Raw genomic sequence first — 7,354 nt, 5'->3', positions numbered from 1 at the left:
ATTTATATGAATTGATGAAAAGTAAATTAAGCAGAGCAAGGAAAGCAACATACAAAACAACTACAACAATGTAAATGTAAAAAACAACCACAAAACAATCGAACCTGACTGTTGTCCCCAAAGAAGAAACATGAGAAACCCCCTCCTCCTGCTCCTCTCCAGAAGTAAGGATCCACAGGTGTGGAACATTGAATAAAATGTCAGATTTTCCAATGTGTTGGTTGATTTTGCTGATTTTTTCCTATTAAAAAAAAAATTGCCATAAAGGAATTCCCCATTATAATGAGGGAAATCTAGACAATGTTTTTAAAAAAAAATCATTCACTATTTTTTTTAAAGTTCATCACACCTGGTCATCTCCAAAATTAGTGTTATTTACAGTGAACTGTCAGCTGTGTTAGAAACTCATAAAATTATTCCTATTTGCCACATAAGTAAATGCAGTTATTATAACTTATGTATACTTTTCTAATATAGAGTAAAGGGAGTTCAACCTAAATTATTCAAATTGTCCCTTTGCTTTGGCATAACAAATATATCATTTTATCCAACAATGCCAAAGAAAGGACCAGATGATTTGGAGAATGGTAGGTAACTGGATATTTCATTTTTCATAACTTTGTAAATGGCCTCATTCCAACTCAAGAGAATTGTTACAGCTGCTTATCAACCAATGTGAAATTATCCCATCTTATTTATTAGCTTTTAATGGGCCAGCTTTTGTGCCTACCAACTGCAGAGCCCAAGCCAAGTAGAGCAGACCAACTGGACCCTGAAGGAGTTCCTCACCAAATTAGTCCAAGAAACAAAGGAAAACTGGGTCACGCTTCTTCCCCTGGCCCTATTCAGAATCAGGTGCACCCCCAACCGAATTGGGCTTTCCCCCTTCAAAATTATATATGGGTGACCTCCAAATATCCTCCCAGTGATTAGAGAAGAGTTATGAGCTGAGGCTACTAATTCTTCCTTAATTAAGTTCTTACAGGGATTGCAAGTGGTTCAAGACGCCTTGCCTACAACTCCCACCGCAGTCAAAGTGAACTCTATTCCTGCCTGGCTCCACCACTCTCAAGTGAAATTAGCTGCCCCTGACAAATGGAAGGTGGACCCAGGACCAGATTTTCTCAAGTGAAGATTTTCCCATGTTTCCTCATAATGTTATTGTGCCCTTTCTCAATGTCAAACCCCCATGCTCCTAAGGGTAAAAACACCTGGATTATTAGAAAGGGGAACCAAGTATTCTGGACATTCTAGGCAGAAGAGAGCTCATGGATGAGTCCACCCTCTGCCCTGGTTTCTCCACTGGTGCATTTCTATTGTCACTTTCCACACTGCATCAGTGGTCTAAGAGAAGGTCTGGGAACCTTGATACTTTGAGGTCAAAACACTTCCTGGCCCGACCTTGGCTCTAACTGTTGGCTTTTCATGAATGCCCAGGCCCCCCCCCCCCATTATGTTGGTCTAGCCCTTCTCAACCCCACATTCCAACTTCCCCTTGTAAGGGAACCTAGATATCAGCCCCTGCATGAATCTCTTCCTGCCCACTATGATAATGTCTCCATCACCCCACTACCAGACACCAATTGTGAGTCAAAGGTTCAACTATGAGTCAAGGGTTTGACTCTCAACAAAAAGAAGTAGGGATTGTAGTAAACCCCCATTTTGTGAACATCCCCCATCTCTCCCCATCATAGGAGAGCTGCCTAGGAAACCTGCCAAAACCCAACTAGTCAGCCAACCTGCCAAGTAAACCTGCCTAAACCTGCTACCTGAAGCCCGTAGGCACCACCCCCCCCCCTTCTGTTCAGTTCCCAAAATAGATTTTGGGAACTTTCCAGTTGGTCAAACTGATGGCTAGGCAACAATCGTTAGGCAATGAACTGATTGCTCTAAGTTGTGGTTTCCCCCTGTAACAGCTATGTTGTGATTTTTGTCTATATAAACCCTGAGATCTATACGCTTGGGGCTGCCTGATTTGGGTACATGACCCCTGGCAGTCCCCAGGTTAATTATGCTCCACAATAAACTCCATTTAAAATAATTAATGGTCTTCCTCACTGTCATTCCGTTACAACAATTTCTTCATCTGCAGAATGGATCTGATAATGTTAATCTTTTTTTTCAAATGCTTTATTAACTTCTGATTTACATCATTCATTTCTGCAAGATTTTGAGTTACAAATTTTCTCCCCATTTTTCCCCTACCCACTGCCCCAAAATAGCAGTCCCACAGGATATCCCCTCCTCCAATCTGCTCTCTCCCATATTTTCTCCTATACCCTTTTCGACTTTTCCAGTGAATCTCTATGCCCCAGTGCCTGTATATCTTATTTCCAATAACATATAAAATAGTATTAATATATGTATATGTATGTATGTATATGTATAAATATGAACATTTGGTTTTAAAACTTTGAATTCCAATTCACTCCCTTCCTCCCTTGTCACCCATCCTTACTGGGAAGATAAGCACTTCTGTATAGGTTGTACATGTGTGGCTAATGCAAAAACAATAACATGGTAGATATATTGTAAAAGACTGACTATATTTCCTTCCCTCATATTCCACCTCCCACTTGTTCTATTCTCTACTTTGATCCTGTCCCTTTTCAAAAGTGGGTGCTTCCAACTTCCCTCCCCCCCCCAGCCTGCCCTCCCTTCCATCATCCCCCCTCTCATCCCCTTCCCCCCTACTCTTCTGTAGGGTGAGATACCCTATTTAGTGTGTATTTCATTCCCTCCCTGAATCAAATTCAATGGGAATAAGGTTGACCCATTCCCTTTTGCCTTCCTATTCTTCCCCTCCATTGTGACCATTCCCTTGCCTCTTCTATATGAGATAGTTTACCCCATTCTGTCTCTCCCCATCTCCTCTCATTATATTCCCCTCTCACCTGTTAATTTCACCTTTTAAGTATCATCCCTTCCTGTTAAATTGGTCCTGTGCCCTCTATCTATGTATACCTGTAAACAATGCCCATAAACCCTCATATATAGACATTATATATATATATATGTATATATATATATATTTCTATTCCCTTCAACTACTGAGAAAGGTTTCATAAGTTACAATTATTGTTTTTCCATGTAGGAATGTTAATAGTTCAACTTTGATAAGTTCCTTAAGATTTCTTTTCCCTGTTTACCTTCTCATGCTTCTCTTGCTTCTTGTATCTGAATGTCAAATTTTCTATTCAACTCTGGTTTTTTCAATAAGAATGCTTGAAAGTCCTTTATTCCACTGAATGACCATATTTTCCCCTGAAACATGATACTCAGTTTTGCTGGGTAGGTGATTCTTGATTTTAATCCCAGCTCCTTTGACCCCCAGAATATCATATTCCAAGCCCTTTGATCCCTCAGTGTAGAAGGTGCCAGATCCTTTGTTATCCTGATTGTGTTTCCACAATATTCAAATTGTTTCTTCCTGGCTGCTTGTAATATTATCTCCTTGATCTGGGAATTCCAGAACCTGGCTATAATATTCCTAGCAGTTTTCTTTTTGGGATCTTTTTCGGGAGGTGATAGGTGGATTCTTTCAATCTCTATTTTGCTCTCTAGTTCTAAAACATCAGGGCAGTTTTCTTTGAGAACTTCCTGGATGATGATTTCTAGATTCTTACTTTGATCATGGCTTTCAGGTAGTCCAATAATTTTTAAATTATCTCTCCTGGATCTATTTTCCAGGTCAGTGGTTTTTCCCATGAGATATTTCACATTGCCTTCTATTCTTTCATTTGTTTGGATCTGTTTAACAGCATCTTGATTTCTCATCAAGTCATTAGCTTCCATTTGCTCCAATCTAATTCTGAAGCAATGATTCTCCTCATTGAGCTTTTGAGATTCTTTTGCCATCTGGCAAATACATCTTTTTAAGGCATTCTTCTCCTCATTGCCTTTTTGAGCCTCTTTTGCCAATTGAATTAGTCTGTTTTTTAAGCTGTGATTTTCCTCAGTCAGGCTGTTGACTTTCATTTCATTTCATTGCATTGTTCTCATTTCTCTTCCCAATTTTTCCTCCACTTCTCTTATCTGCTTCTTAAGGTCCTCTATGGCCTGTAACTAGCTTGTATTTTCCTTTGAAGCTTTTGGTGCAGTTCTGACTTCACTGTCTTCCTCCTGTCCCATACTTTGCTCCTTTTTGTCCCCAAAATAGGAATCTAATGTTGGAATCTTCTTTCTGCTTTGTTTCCTTTGCCTGGTCATGTCGCCCCTCAGTCACTTGACCCCTGGGCTTTTTGCCACAGTAGGACTCTGCCACCAAACAGGGGAGCTTTTGTCCCAAATGCTGGGGTTTTCTCAGTTGCTGGAGGTATGAGAAGGGTGCCCTCTCTGAGGTCTCCGCATGCTCTGGCAAGCTGGACACCCACCCCAGGACCTCCACCCTAGATTGAAATCCAGATCCAAGAATGTTAAAGCAAGAGCAATTACCCCTCAGACTGGTGCTTGGTGCCCCTACACTCTGCAGGCCAGGAGCTGAAGCCTCCACGTGGTACTGGCTAGCTGTGCCAGCTTCTACCCCCAGCGGCAACAGCCGCGTACTCCCACTTACTGGGTTCCAAAGTCCAGACTGCACTGACCTCTCACTTTGTCCATCGCATCTATGTGTTGATAAATCTGGAAACGGCCACAGCTGCTGCTGATCTGGAGTCCCTCCAGTTGGTGGCTGGTCAGGGCCACCCTGCACCTAAAGCCTCTGTGTGGGGCTGGGCCCAGCTCCCAGAGCACTGCGCTGGTCAATGCCTGCCGGGCTGTCCTCAGCAGGAGGTTAGCTTCTCTGTGTCATTTTGTGTGTTCTGCAGCTCCAAAGTTTGTTTAGAGTCCCCTTTTTACCTGGATTGGGGAAGGTAGAAGCCAGAGCCCCAGGGAGGTCCTGCTTCTATTCTGCCCCCCCTCCCCCCCTAATAATGTTAATCTTCCTTTCAGGAAATGTTAGATAACTAAAATTGGAATGTACAAAAAAGCAGATGTGGAGTCTCTGATATGCTTTGTGCAAACAATAGGTGCTTAATAAATGCTGGCTTGACTAGAGAAAGGCAAAGTGGTATAAAGAAGAGAAAGTAGAGTTTAGTCAGAAGATTGGTTCAAATCCCTGCTCTGCTGTTTACTACTTGTATGACCTTAGTCAAATAATCTCTTGGAACTTCAGTTTCCATATTTATAAAATGAAGGGATTAAACTAGATAATCTCTAAAGCATTTTCTAAATTTTAATACTGTGAAAATTTATGAATATGTGAAGGGCCTCTTCATGGCAAGGAATATAGGCTTTCCAGAATTTATGAGAGCAAAGGGATTTTACCTGAGAGAAATTACTTTCATCTTCATCCCCCATGATTCCTCCTTTTTATCTTTGTACCCCTACTGTGCATAGCACAGTCACTAGCACATAGGTGAACTGAATAAATGTTTATTGAGTTGAATTCATTTCCAATTAAGTGAATTAATTTCATTTTGATTTCAGAAATGTTGATGATAATATTGTTGCCTGCAATAGTAAGTACTTAATACTTGTTTGTTGAATTTTGAATTGGATAACAAATATCAAAGAAACAGGATCAGAATCACATATAGAGGGACCAGCCTTTGTGTCAAGATGACCTGCCTCTGACAAATTTAATTATGTGATCGTGGGCAATATCCTAAAGGACATCTAAAGAGATTTGACCAAAAAAGCATCGTGCATACAAATGGTACAGAGCAGAAGGACAAGTTCTTCTGAGGCAAGAGAGAAAGGTATTTAAGGATATCTTATAGTTCTGTATGTGCTTCACAGGACAAAGCGGTGGCTATTACCTAGTAAGCAGATAATAAACATATGTGGGTTAATTGATAGCATGTATTCTTTTTCCAAAATTCAAATGGCTATCTAGCTGTTCTTGTAACTGGCCAGCAGGGAGCACCTGGAGCCTTTCTTATGCCCTCTGGAGCTAGCTACTGATGTGTGGAAAGCAAATTATACTCCCCTTTTTTGAGTTCTGTTCAACTATCTCTTTCAAGATGAAAGAATTATTGAATTCAAGTCTAATTTGGGGGTTTCTGATGGTATTCATCATCAATTTGAAGGACTAAGCAACATAACTTGATGTTTGAGTTAACCAGACCCCCTTTCCACACCCCCCCAAAAAAAAGGTAATTCAAGTCATCCATTCAGATCTGTCGACTTAGGTCAGAAAATTGTTTTATATAGGAATAGCTGCTAATGAAATGGTTTTCTTTACAATGCCAACTCTACAAAGAATCCAGTGATCTCTAAGCTAAGTCCGTTGATTCTAACCTTTTATGAATATAGCGCAGCTAGTTTAGGACAGACAACCTAGTGGATAGAGTGCTGGACCTGGAGTCAAGAAAGCAAGTTTAAATTCAACCTCAGATAATTTATTAGCTCTATGACCTTGGGTAAATCACTTAATCTCTGTCTTAGTTTCCTTGCCTGTAAAATGGAGATAATTATAGCACCTACCTCCCAGAATGAGCAACTAGGTGGCAGAGTAGATAAAGTGCCAGGCCTGGAGTCAGAAAGACTGTTCTTCTGTAGCTCAAATCTGACCTCGGACACTTACTAGCTGTATGACGGTGGGCAAGTCACTTAATCCTGTTTGCTTCAGTTTCCTCATCTGTAAAATAGAGAACGAAATTGCAAACCAATCCAGTGTCTCTACCAAGAAAACCCCAAATGGGATCACAAAGATTCAGACATAACTGAAAAACAATGGAACAACAGAAACGTCCCAGAGTTGTTGTGAGAATCAAATGATATACTAGTTTTTTTTTCTTTTTGGAGGGCAATCCGGGTTAAGTGACTTGCCCAAGGTCACATGGCTAGTTTTGTGTGTGTGTGTGTGTGTGTGTGTGTGTGTGTGTGTGTGTGTGTGTTAAGTGTCTGAGGGCGGATTTGAGCTCAGGTCTTTCTGACTCCAGGGCTGGTTCTCTATTCACTGCACCACCTAGCCGCCCCATGATATACTATTTGTAAAGCACTTTACAAACCTTAAAGCACTATATGAATGCTCTTATTATTGAGAAAACAGTGAATTATTAATAAAATAAAAACAAAGTATTTTATATCCTTTTTCCTTCAAATATTCTGCCTCAGATATGGAGTCATCCAAGGAGTAACTCTGAAAGATGATAATAATCAACAAGGTTTGGGTTATTTCTTATGATATTCACAGTCTAAATGGAAGTGGTGCTGTGAATAGAGCACTGGATTGAGTCAGGTCCTAGTTCATATCTAGCTTCCTATCTTTACTAGTTGTATGACCTTGGCACACTGTGTCAAGTCACCTAACCTCTATCTGCTTCAGTTTTCTCATCTGCAAAATGGAAATAATAATTGAACCACCTCCTAG

The sequence above is a fragment of the Petaurus breviceps genome, unplaced genomic scaffold, assembly GCF_028583685.1.
Source record: "Petaurus breviceps papuanus isolate PSGF00001 unplaced genomic scaffold, PetGlider_PUasm1.0 98, whole genome shotgun sequence".
Taxonomy (NCBI): domain Eukaryota; kingdom Metazoa; phylum Chordata; class Mammalia; order Diprotodontia; family Petauridae; genus Petaurus; species Petaurus breviceps.
This window is presented reverse-complemented; position numbering follows the sequence as displayed.